The following is a 12,191-nucleotide window of genomic DNA, read 5'->3' on the forward strand; positions in this document are numbered from 1 at the left end:
TCCTTCCCTTGACAGCAGTGACACACAGACTCCCACAGGCTTGCTCTTGGCCCGCGGGCAGGGCTGTGCCCCCACTCTGCTTCCAACCTTTTTCCACAGGTGACTGTCTGTGCCCCATCGAAGGCCACCCTTCCAGGTGGGCATCAGTCCCGTGCCATCACCTACTCAGCCATACCACTCCAGCGATTCTCCCGTCTCTCCCACTAGATAATTCCCATCTTCTGATACAAAAATAATGCTTGTTTCTCCCCTCTTAAAAGCAAAACAAGAAAACAAACAAACAAAAAAAACACTCTAGGCCTCACTTCTTCCTTTACCTACCACCCTAGGTTTGCAGTACGGCTAATTTTCTTTCTTTCTTTCTTTCTTTTTTAAGTAGAGATGGGGTTTCGCCATATTGCCCAGGCTGGTCTCAAACTTCGGAGCTCAGGTAATCCACCCACCTTAGCCTCCCAAAGTGTAGAGATTACAAATGTGAGCCATGACATCTGGCCCAAAAGTAAACTTTTAAAACACATCCTATAAAATGGGAGAAAATACTTGGAAATCGTATATCTGATAAGGGTCTAGTATCTAAAATATATAAAAGACTCTTAAATTCAACAATAAAAAGACATCCCATTTAAAAATGGGCAAGTAATTTGAATAGACATTTCTCCAAAGAAGATATGCAAATGAATGCCCTAAGCACATGAGAAGATCCTCTACGTCATTAGTCATTAGAGGAATACAAATTAAAATCACAAGGAGACACCACTTCTCACCCACTGGGATGACCACAACGAAAAAGACAATAATAACAAGTGTTGGCAAGGATCTGGAGAAATTTGCATATTGCTGATGAGAATGTAAAATGGAACAGCTGCTTTGGAAAACAATTTGGCAGTTCCTCAAAAAGTTAAACATAGAGTTACCATATAACCCAGCAATCTACTTCTAGGTGTATAGTTAAGAGTATTGAACACATATGGTCACATAAAAACTTGCACATGAACATTGATAGCAGCATTATTCATAATAGCCAAAAAGTGGCAACACCCAAGGTCCATCACCTGATGCATGCGTAAAATGTGATGTGTCCGTATAATGGAATATTATTCAGCCATAAAAAAGAGTGGAGGGCCATGGACGGTGGCTCAAGCCTGTAATCCCAGCACTTTGGGAGGCCGAGGCGGGCAGATCATGAGGTCAGGAGATCGAGACCACGGTGAAACCCTGTCTCTACTAAAAATACAAAAAATTAGCCGGGCGCGGTGGCGGGTGCCTGTAGTCCCAGCTACTCAGGAGGCTGAGGCAGGAGAATGGCGTGAACCCGGGAGGCGGAGCTTGCAGTGAGCCGAGATTGCGCCACTGCACTCTAGCCTGGGTGACAGAGCGAGACTCCGTCTCAAAAAAAAAAAAAAAAAAAAAGAGTGGAGTGCTGATACATGCTACAACATAGATGAACCTTGAAAACAGTATACTAAGTGAAAGAAGCCAGTCACAAAAGGACACATATTGTATACTTCCATTTATATGAAGTTTCCAGAGACAGAAAGTTCATGTCAGGGAGGGGACAGTATGTATGGGGTTTCTTTTTGGGGTCATCAAATGTTCTAGAATTAGACAGTGGTAAGAGTTGTACAACCTAGTGAATAATACGAAGGACCACTAAATTGTATATTTTAAAAAGGTAAATTTTGGCCGGGCGCGGTGGCTCATGTCTGTAATCCCAGCACTTTGGGAGGCTGACGCAGGTGGACCACCTGAAGTCTCGGGAGCTGGAGACCAGCCTGACCAACATGGAGAAATCCTGTCTCTACTAAAAATACAAAAAAATTAGCTGGGTGTGGTGGTGCATGCCTATAATCCCAGCTACTCAGGAGGCTGAGGCAGGAGAATTGCTTGAACTCAGGAGGTGGAGGTTGCAGTGAGCCGAGATCGTGCCATTGCACTCCAGCCTGGGCAACAAGAGTGAAACTCCGTCTCAAACACAAACAAACAAACAAACAAATAAAATAAAATGGTAAATTTTATGGTATGTGAATTATATCTCAAAAAAAATTATTACAATAAAAAAGAAAGAAAAAACAATGCCTGAACTCTTGATCCTGCCCTGAAACCTTTTCCACCTGAAGCCTTTCCCAACCCCATCCTGATGATCCGCCCATCCTGTTGTTGCTCAGGCCAAACATTTTGGAACCATCTTGATTTCTCTTATTTTCTCGCACAGCCCCTTGGCCCTCTCCATTATTTTTCACCAACCTCACTCACTCAACTGCAACTCCTGGAACACACCAGGCAGCTCTCACCCCAGGGGCTTTGCCCAGCAGCTGCCTTCTGGCTGAAATCGTCTACCACCAGGTATTTGTCTGGTTTTCCCTGCCCTTGGCTTTTTTTGTTTTGTTCTTTTTCTGAGACCGAGTCTCGCTCTTTCGCCCGGACTGGAGTGCAATGGTGCAATATTGGCTCACTGCAAACTTCACCTCCTGGGTTCAAGCAATTCTTCTGCTTCAGCATCCCAAGTAGCTGGGGTTATAGGTGCACACCATCACTCCTGACTAAGTCTTGTATTTTTAGTAGAGATGGGGTTTCACCATGTTGGCCAGGCTGGTCTCGAACTCCTGACCTCAAATTATCCACCCGCCTAGGCATCCCAAAGTGCTGGAATTACAGGCATGAGCCACCATGCCCAGCCCCTGCCCCTGTTCTGAGGTGTTGCCCTGATGTGACTTTCTTGTGAGACCTACTCTGACCATACCTCACCCACAACACCTTCATTCCCCCTCATTCCCTCTGCTCTGCTTCTTTTCCATTGTACTTAACAGTGTTAGCTACATAACTTACTATTGATGCTATATAACTTATTTGTTTTTTCTTTGACATGGTGTCTCATTCTTTTACCCAGCTGGAGTACAGTGCTGCAATCACAGCTCACTGCAATCTCAACCTCCTGGGCTCAAGCAACTCCTTCCATCTCAGCCTCCAGAGTAGCTGAGAGTATGGGCACATGCCATCGTGTCAGCTAATTTTTTTTTTTTTTTGTAGAGACGGGGGTCTCACTATGTTGCCCAGGCTGGTCTTGAACTCCTGGGCTCAAGCAATCCTCCTGCTTTGGCCTCCCATAGTGCTAGGATTACAGGAATGATCCACCACGCCCAACCTGTTTTTATGTTTATTTCATTTCCTACCCCCAGTGTAAGATCCACATGGGCAAGGGTTTTTTTGTCTGCTTTGTTCATCACTGTATCCCAAGTGCCTAGAACAGCATCTGGCATATAGTATTATTCAATAAATATTTGCTGAATGAATGAGAAGGAATTAACTAAACACTAAAGAACGAGAAGGAATTAACCAGGAAAAGTGGTTAGAGAGGGCAGTGGAAGGAAATGTTCGGGGAGGAGAAACAATATGTATAAATGGCTTAACAAACTAAGGGAGAAAAAAACAGCATTTGCTCATCAAACAGATGGCATAAAGTCATTTGATAAAAGTCAACATGCATTCACGATAAAGACAACCTCTTAACTTGCTTAACAAACTAAACAAACTCATGAACGTACTTCTTAACTTGATAAGGTGTTCTACCAGAAACTTAGAGCAAACACCATTTGTAATGGTGCAGCATTGGAAACATTGCCACGGTCCGACTGTTTTTCTGGTATCTGGAAGGATCCTATTCCTCTACCCCTTTAGAAGTTAGGCTTGGCCATGGCACTTGCTTTGAAATGCTAGTGAACAGAATATGTGTTGCTTTAGGGTGGAAGCTTCCAAAGCCAGTGCATAATTCATCTCGTTCCTTCCTCCTGCCTTAGTGATCCTGGAAGCAGCTGACCATGGAGGTGCAGAGCCTCAATTAGCCTGGATCCCTGAGAAACAACAATAAACGGACGCCTCCTCAGCCTGTGACTTGTGTTGGACATGAAATGTGAGTGAGAAATAAATTTCTATTGTGTTATGCCACTAGATCTTGGGATCGTTTGTTACCGTAATATACCTTGACCTATCCTGAATGTTACATCCAATGTAGTCAGAAATGAACCAATGCTTCTACTCTTCTACAATGTACTGGAAGTTACAACTAATGCAATAAAAATTTAAAGATGAGCAAGAGGTTTAAGGATTGGAAAGGAAGAGGCCAAATTGCCATAGTTTCTGGTGATGTGATCATCCACCTGGAAAACTCAACAGCAACAATTGGTGAGCCCAGCGATCCTCCTGCCTTGGCCTCCCAAAGCGCTGGGATTACAGGTGGTCCTTGAGTGTTTTGACTGCAACCTATCACATGAGGTTAAGTGTGGAATTTCTCACTGGTGGTGTCATGTCTGTGCTCAAAATATTTCAGATTTTTGAGCATTTTGGGTTTTGGATTTTCAGATTAGGGATGCTCAACCTGTACACATAATCTATCAATTCTACTTCTAGATATTTAATCTAGGAAAATGCTTGCCCAGATACATAAGAATATATATGGATATTTATGGCAACATTGCTTGCAATATTAAGAAATGGAATAAATTCGAAATACAATATCATAAGTAATATCAATATGAAATTAATAACATGTGGGATATTCATATATTAAATTATTATTTTCGGCATTTTAAAAGAATGAAACTGAACCAAATCTATGTGCATGAACATGTACAGATCTCAAAAGCATATTCCTGAGTAAAAACAGTCAGTTCCTAAGTGCCACCTACAATATGATGCCATTTATATTTATATCTATATTTTAAAAATTGTTTTATTCTTTTATTAATCTTTATGCCTATGTAAACATCATCATCATCTTATTATTATTATTATTATTATTATTATTATTATTATTTTGAGACAGAGTTTTGCTCTTGTCGCCCAGGCTAGAGTGCAATGGCGTGATTTTGGCTCACTGCAACCTCTGCCTCCCGGGTTCAAGAGATTCTCCTGCCTCAGCCTCCCAAGTAGCTGGAATTACAGGCTCCCGCCACCATGCCCAGCTAATATTTGTATTATTTTTAGTAGAAACGGGGTTTCACCATATTGGCCAGGCTGGTCTCGAACTCCTGACCTCAGGTGATCCATCCGCTTCGGCCTCCCAAAGTGCTGGGATTACACACTTCAGCCACCGCACCCGGCCTGTATTATTTTATATATATGAAATATTTCATAACAAAACAAACTAAAAAGGAAAATAAATGTAAATAAAAAATATCCACACCTTCTAAAGGGTGTGCAGGGAAGTCTGTATCCTATTCTGTGCCTCCAGGACCCACTACCAGGTGCAGTTATCAGTTTACTGGGGCTCAGTCAATCAATTCTTCCCATTTTTCCTGGGGATATTATACACTGTATTGAACCTTGATTTTTTTTCATTAAACCATATATCTACCCAAAGGAAACCTGTATGCTCAATGGCAACAAATCCAAACTGTGTCAGTGAAACATACGATGTGTGTTGAAAACCCAGGAAACTGAACACAGAGATGACAGGAAATAAAGCTGCATCTCATGCCCCAGCACAACTGCAGGGTGTGGAAGCAGCAGGAAGAGCAAGTGCCCTGTGTCTGTGGGTGCAGGAAGCGTGTCTGTAGGTCCAGAAATGCAGGATTTGTGGGTTTTTGTTTTGTTTTGTTGAGACAAGTTCTTGCTTTGTCGTCCAGGATGGAGTGCAGTGGCGCAATCTCAGTTCCTTGCAGCCTCGACCTCCTGGGCTCAAGCCATCCTCCCACCTCAGTCTCCAGAGTAGCTGGGACTATGCTCAGCTAGTTTTTAAACTTCTTTGTAGAGACGGGGGTCTCGTGATTTACCCAAGCTGGTCTCATACTCCTGGGCTCAAGTGATCCTCCCCACTCAGCCTCCTAAAGTGGTGAGATGACAGGCGTGAGCCACTGTACCTGGCCGCCATTCACATTTTCATGTTTCTGATCCTCTGGTTGTACTGGCTATCAGGACAGTGCAGCACTAATCTTCATGCAGCTGCATTGCCGCTGTATTTGCATCCTACTAGAACAGCTGCAATAATTTCACCATCTCTATTTTCTTTGCAAAGTACTTGCTTGACACCAGAATTTTAAACAGACTTTCTGACTAAGTGGTCTTAAACATTCCATGGCCGCCTTTCTTAGTGTCCGGGTAATTCAGAATAGGTAATAGGGGAATTGTCAAAATCAAATGAAGTTTAAAGTGCTTCATGGTTTTTAGAAAATACTTCATGAAAGGAAGGCAGAATGTTTAAAAATCTAATAATTAAATGTGAAGGGTAATCTAAAAAGATCTACAAATTCATAGCTTAACTGGCCTAAGACCCAGTGAGCTATCACACACTGTGGGCACCACAGCACAACCTCAAGAACTCATGAGGAATTTCCTTCCCCATGTCACAGAGAGCTTTGTGACAGGGACTGGCAGGAAACTATGGTCCCACCTAGTAGATTCTGAGATGTTTTCCACTCCTTTTTTTTTTTTTTTTTTTTTTGAGACGGAGTCTTGCTCTGTTGCCCAGGCTGGAGTGCAGTGGTGCGATCTTGGCTCACTGCACACTCCGCCTCCTGGGTTCAAGCAATTCTCCTGCTTCAGCCTCCTGAGCAGCAGGGATTACAGGTGCACGCCACCACACCCTGCTAATTTTTGTATTTTTAGTAGAGACGGGTTTCACCATGTTGGTCAGGCTGCTCTCGAACACCTGACCCTGTGATCCTCCTGCCTCGGCCTCCCAAAGTGCTGGCATTACAGGTGTGAGCCACTGGACCCGGCCGTTTTTCACTCTTAAGGGATATTCATTTCAGTAGCTAAAGTAACTGAAATAATTTCTGGGTTGCTTCTTGGTAAACAATATAGACTTGAAAGAAGCAGTTCTCTAACTTTTTGGTCTCATCAACACAGAGCCTTTGTTTATCTGGGTTATTTCTATTGATATTTAGTGTATTCTAAATTATAAAAGACATTTAAGGATATTTCATTATTTAAAAATAACAAGAAATCCAACATATGGTAACACGAATGTTTTATGAAAATATTTTAAAAGTATTTGGTGACAGGAGTAGAATTATTTTCCTTTTTGAAAACCTCTTTAATGCTGACCTTAGGGATAGAAGACCGCTGTGCTCTCATATCTGCTTCTGTGTTCAATCTGCTGTGATGAGTTGTTTTGGTTGAAGTAGGTGAAGAAAATCCAGCCTCACACAGAGATGTAGCTGGAAAAGGGAGAAGTAATTTAACAGCCACTTCAGACATTCTGGGTGTGTGTTTTGTTGTGTTTTGTTTTGTTTTATTTGAGACAGACTCTCACTCTGTTGCCCAGGTTGGAGTGCAGTGGCATGATCTCGGCTCACTGTAACCTCCGCCTCCCAGGTTTAAGCGATTCTCCTGCCTCAGCCTCCTGAGTAGCTGGGATTACAGGCATGTGCCACCACGCCTGGCTAATTTTTGTATTTTTAGTAGAGACAGGGTTTTGCCATGTTGCCCAGGCTGGTCTTGAGCTCCTGACCTCAAGCAATCCGCCCGCCTCAGCCTCCTAAAGTGCTAGGATTACAGACGTGAGCCACGGTGCCTGGCTTTACTGAAATCCTAAAACCACACTATTAGTTACTATTATTAATCTTTACAGATGATAAAACTGAGGCACTGGGAGGTTAAGTAACTTGATTAAGCTTACACAGCTAGGAATTGGGAGTGCTAGGAATCCAACCCTGGCAGTTTGGCTCCAGAACCCAAGTTTGGAGCACTATACTGATTACATTAAGCCCTTAACAGTGGAGTTCTCCAGGGAGTGGGGGAAGGGACCTCTTGGGGAAGAGAGTGGGCAGCGGTCAATTACAGCTTTGTAACACCTGTAGTTGTTCTATGCTTTTAAACAATAAAGTATATTGGCATATAATTTGTAATGTTAAAATTACTTTCAAAAAATTATATATGGAATAGCTAGGTGTAGTGGCTCAAACCTGTAGTCCCAGCTACTTGAGAGGCTGAGGTGAGAGGCTGAGGTGAGAGGCTGAGGTAGGAGGCTGAGGTGAGAGGCTGGGGCGAGAGGCTGAAGTGGAAGGCTGAGGCGAGAGGCTGAGGCAGGAGGCTGAGGAGAAAGGCTGAGGCAAGAGGCTGAAGTGGGAGGCTGACGCGAGAGGCTGAGGTGAGAGGCTGGGGCGAGAGGCTAAAGCAGGAGGCTGAGGTGAGAGGCTGAGGTGGGAGGCTGAGGCGAGAGGCTGAGGCAAGAGGCTGAGGTTGGAGGATCTCTGAAGTTTGCATTCAGCTTGGGCAATGTAGCAAGCCCTTGTTTTCTTGTTTTCTTTTTTTTTTTTTTTGAGACAGAATTTCGCTCTGTCACCCAGGCTGGAGTGCAGTGGTGCGATCTCCGCTCACTGGAACCTCTGTTTCCTGGGTTCAAGTGATTCTCCAGCCTCAGCCTCCCCAGTAGCTGGGATTACAGGTGCACAACACCATGCCTGGCTAATTTTTGTATTTTTAGTAGAGACAGGATTTCGCCATGTTGGCCAGGCTGGTCTTGAACTCCTGACCTCAAGTGATCCACCTGCCTCAGCCTCCCAAAGTACTGGGTTTACAGGCATGAGCCACAGCGCCCAGCCTGTAAAACCTTGTTTTCTTTAAAAAAAAAATTATTGAATATAGTTTTGGGATTATGTACTTATTTTTCATAATATAGTGAGGAGAGCTGTAAGGAAGTAGACGGAGTTCCCTAAGTCTCTAGTGGTGGACCAGACCCAACGTGATGCAGAGGAGTGTTTGGGAGGCTTTCCTGAGGAAGCACCTTTTAGCTGAGTTACAGATGATGTGTGTCTGTTAGTCAACAGAGTTGAGGGATTGGGTGTGGGAGGGGGAAGGGATTTCCGGGCAGAGGAAACAGTGTGAGCAAAGGTCCTGAGGGGCACTACAGATTCCAGAAACTGAGAAGAAGACAAGTGTGTTGGCCCTTAGAGAAAGAGGGGGCATGGCAAGAGACAGGGCTGCAAAGGAGGACAGGGATCAGACTTCATGGAATCTTCCAGGCTGAGGAAAGGACTGGGAGCATATTCTAAGAGCCACACGTGCTGCTGAGTAAGATGAAAATGGAAAATGCTGATCGGCACCAGGGAGGTCCCTAGAGTCACTTTAGCAGGGGCTGTGTTACAGTAGTGAGTGGAACTGCCAAGAAACAGACTGAAAGTGTACACATCTCTTTCAAAACGTGTTGCTCTAAAGCACAAGACCGGGATAGAGAGGCACCTGGAGGGAGAACGGGTTTGATTTTTTGTGCTGCCATTCCTGTTTCTGTGATGGGGAAAACCTCTTCACACAGAGACATGTCCACAAAGATGTTTATCACAGTTTTATTTATTAAAACAACACCAAAAAAAGAGGACCTACATATCCAACGATAGACCCTTTAATCAAATTATGGGATATCCAAATGATGCAATACAACTCAAGACTTAAAAATCATATTGTAGCAGAAGGGAAATACAACTCCATATGTATGAGACAGAGTTTTGCTCTTCTTGCCCAGGCTGGAGTGCAGTGGCGTGATTTCAGCGCACTGCAACCTCCGCCTCCCAGGTTCAAGCGATTCTCCTGCCTCAGCCTCCTGAGTAGCTGGGATTATAGGCACCCGCCACCATGCCCGGCTAATTTTTCTATTTTTTTTTTTTTTTTTTTTTTTAGTAGAGATGGGATCTCACCATGTTCTCCAGGCTGGTCTTGAACTCCTGACCTCAGGTGATCCACCCACCTCGGTCTCTCAAAGTGCTGGGATTACAGGCATGAGCCACCACACCTGGCCAGTGTATCATATATTAAGTTTAGAAAGCAAGTTATAAAATAACAAATCTATTACCATCTCATTTTGGTATGGGGAGTTGAGTATATGTGACAGGGTGTCTCCTTCATCTCTTCCTTTCTTCCCTGTCTTCATCCCTGGTGGTGATGGTGGTAGTGGGTTCTTTGGATATAATGCACCACAATAAAAATTATGCCAAGAGATGTGATCCACTTTATCAAAAGGGAAATGTATTTGTTTTGTAGGTGCTCCACGTGGGGACACACGAGGGTCCACCACAATCTCCCAGGAGGGAGCTGGGTCCTGGGAGGAGGGCAGAGGGATCAGAGAGGGAGACCATGGGGAGGAGTTTCTGGCCCCAATTTTGTACCAAAGCTGGAAAAAACAAAGTGTTGCTCATTCTTTGGGTTTTGGAAAATTTGTGATAGATTATAAGACAGATTTTTTGGGGGGTATTGAGGAAAGGTGTAACCACTCATTGTCTGAAACAAGAGGCTGAATTTATTGCATGCTTAAGCGAGGGACAGCTGTACTTGCAAGGCACAGTGTCTCTGAGCAAAGCAGAGAATTAATCCCATATAGGTTTTGGGAAGTGTGAGGTTCAAGGATGGGTCAACGTGTGCTTGTTGATCTTTGGCAGTCATTGGCATGCGGCTGTTGCCGACTGGTTATTTTCAGAAGCGTGGGGCTGGTCCTGATTGAGTGCATAGTTTCAGCAGCACAGTTACTGAAACACATGGGCATATAAACCAGGTTTATAACTGGTTCTAAGAGTCACTTGATATCATAGCCACATACCAATTAGTCTTTTCCTAAGAGGGTGGGCATGTTTTATTCTAGGGGGAAGAAGGGGAAGGGCAGATAGCTCTACACACACATAAAAAGGAAGGTCTCAGTAAAGCAGCCTGTGTGTCTTCTCCGCTGCTGGAGCTCATCTTGACTGGCCAGGGCTGGTTCCTAAGAAGGATCCCAGGCACCCGGAGCCTCCTGGGTTTGGATGTGAGAGGAAAGTCCTGTGACCTCCTTTGCCTCTCCCATGTCTGGAGAGAAGCTGTATTTCCAGCTAATCCAGGAGCGACAGCTCCAGGGTGCACCCCAGGTTCTGACATGGGGACCTGCAGGTCCAACCCTGGGTTGGACCCTGATGTGCCCGGCACCACTTGTGAACCCAAGACCTCAACTTCAGCTTCTCTGCACAGCAGCCGTGGCCAGCTGTCAGCCGCCACCTCCTCTGAGAGGCTGGAATTCCTCAGGCAGATTTCTCACCCTCGCAGGACTTCCTTCCAGCGTATCTGGCAAGTGAGAGGGCTTCGCAGGCCCCAGGAGAGGCTTGTGGCAGAGAGGGCTTTGAAAGGGAGAGGAGGAGGGAGGGTATCCCTGTTCCAGCCTAAGCCTCAGGCCCCCGCTGTGGACGTCAGGTGGCCCATGTCTGGAAACACCCAGCACTGTGGCCCACGTAGTGACTCTTGGGTGGCCCAGGCTGGGTGTGCGGGGGCAGGGCCTCAGAGAAGAGAGAAGAAGGGGAAGACCGAGGGCTGGGGGTGGCGGTGGAGAGGCCACTGAGGACAGGGAGTGGAACAACCTTGCAGAGAGTGGTGCAGGGAGAAGTTACTAGAATGGCAGCACCCTCTCCTGCCACCCAGGCGACACCTCTCGGGGAACCCACCTCTGCGAGGGAGCCCTCAACTTCCTCCTGGCCTGACCTTCCTGCTCGAGGGTTTCCACGGTCATGAAGTTACCTCAGGGACTAGAAAAGAACCATCTTTTTGGCCTGGAGCCCCTGAGGTGGGGCCTCCTCGGCCTCAGTCACAGCCAAGGTCGGGGGAAGGAGAGCGCCCCAGGCTTCCCTCAGGAAAAGGAAGGGTCCGGCTTCTTTAGGGAAACAGCTGCTGGGATCTGGTGCTGACAGACGGCCATCTTTCCACACCAAGGCTCTGGCCTGTCACCGCCCTGTCTGGAGCCTCGAGTTCCCACCAGAGTTTTCAGAGGGGCCTCTTCTGCTGACCCACCCAATCCACCCGCAGATGGTCTGGCCCGCCTCTCAGACTGGGAGCGGACCCAGCTCACTTCCCTACCGCCCCACTCCCCTTCTCTCTCTCCATCCTCAGGAGGAGGTGAGGTGGTGAGAGGCAGTGAGCACAGGCTTCGGATTCAATTCCACGTCAGTCACTTATGGTACAGTTTTAAATTCTGACTCACTTAACTTACATGGCTTTGGACCAGCCTGGGCCTCAGCTCCTTCATTTGTAAGACGAGGAGGTGGAAATGGATTATTTGTAAACTTTCTTTCAGCCCTAAATTCCATGATCATATCATATTATTGTTTAATTTCTAATTTTTTTTTTAGAGACAGGGTCTCACTCTGTTGCCCAGGCTGGAGTGCAGTGACATGATCATAGCTCTCTGCAGCCTCAAACTCCTGGGATCAAGCAATCCTCCTGCCTCAGTCTCCCAAGTAGCTGGG

This window comes from Pongo abelii, chromosome 15, assembly GCF_028885655.2.
Source record: "Pongo abelii isolate AG06213 chromosome 15, NHGRI_mPonAbe1-v2.0_pri, whole genome shotgun sequence".
Lineage (NCBI taxonomy): Eukaryota > Metazoa > Chordata > Mammalia > Primates > Hominidae > Pongo > Pongo abelii.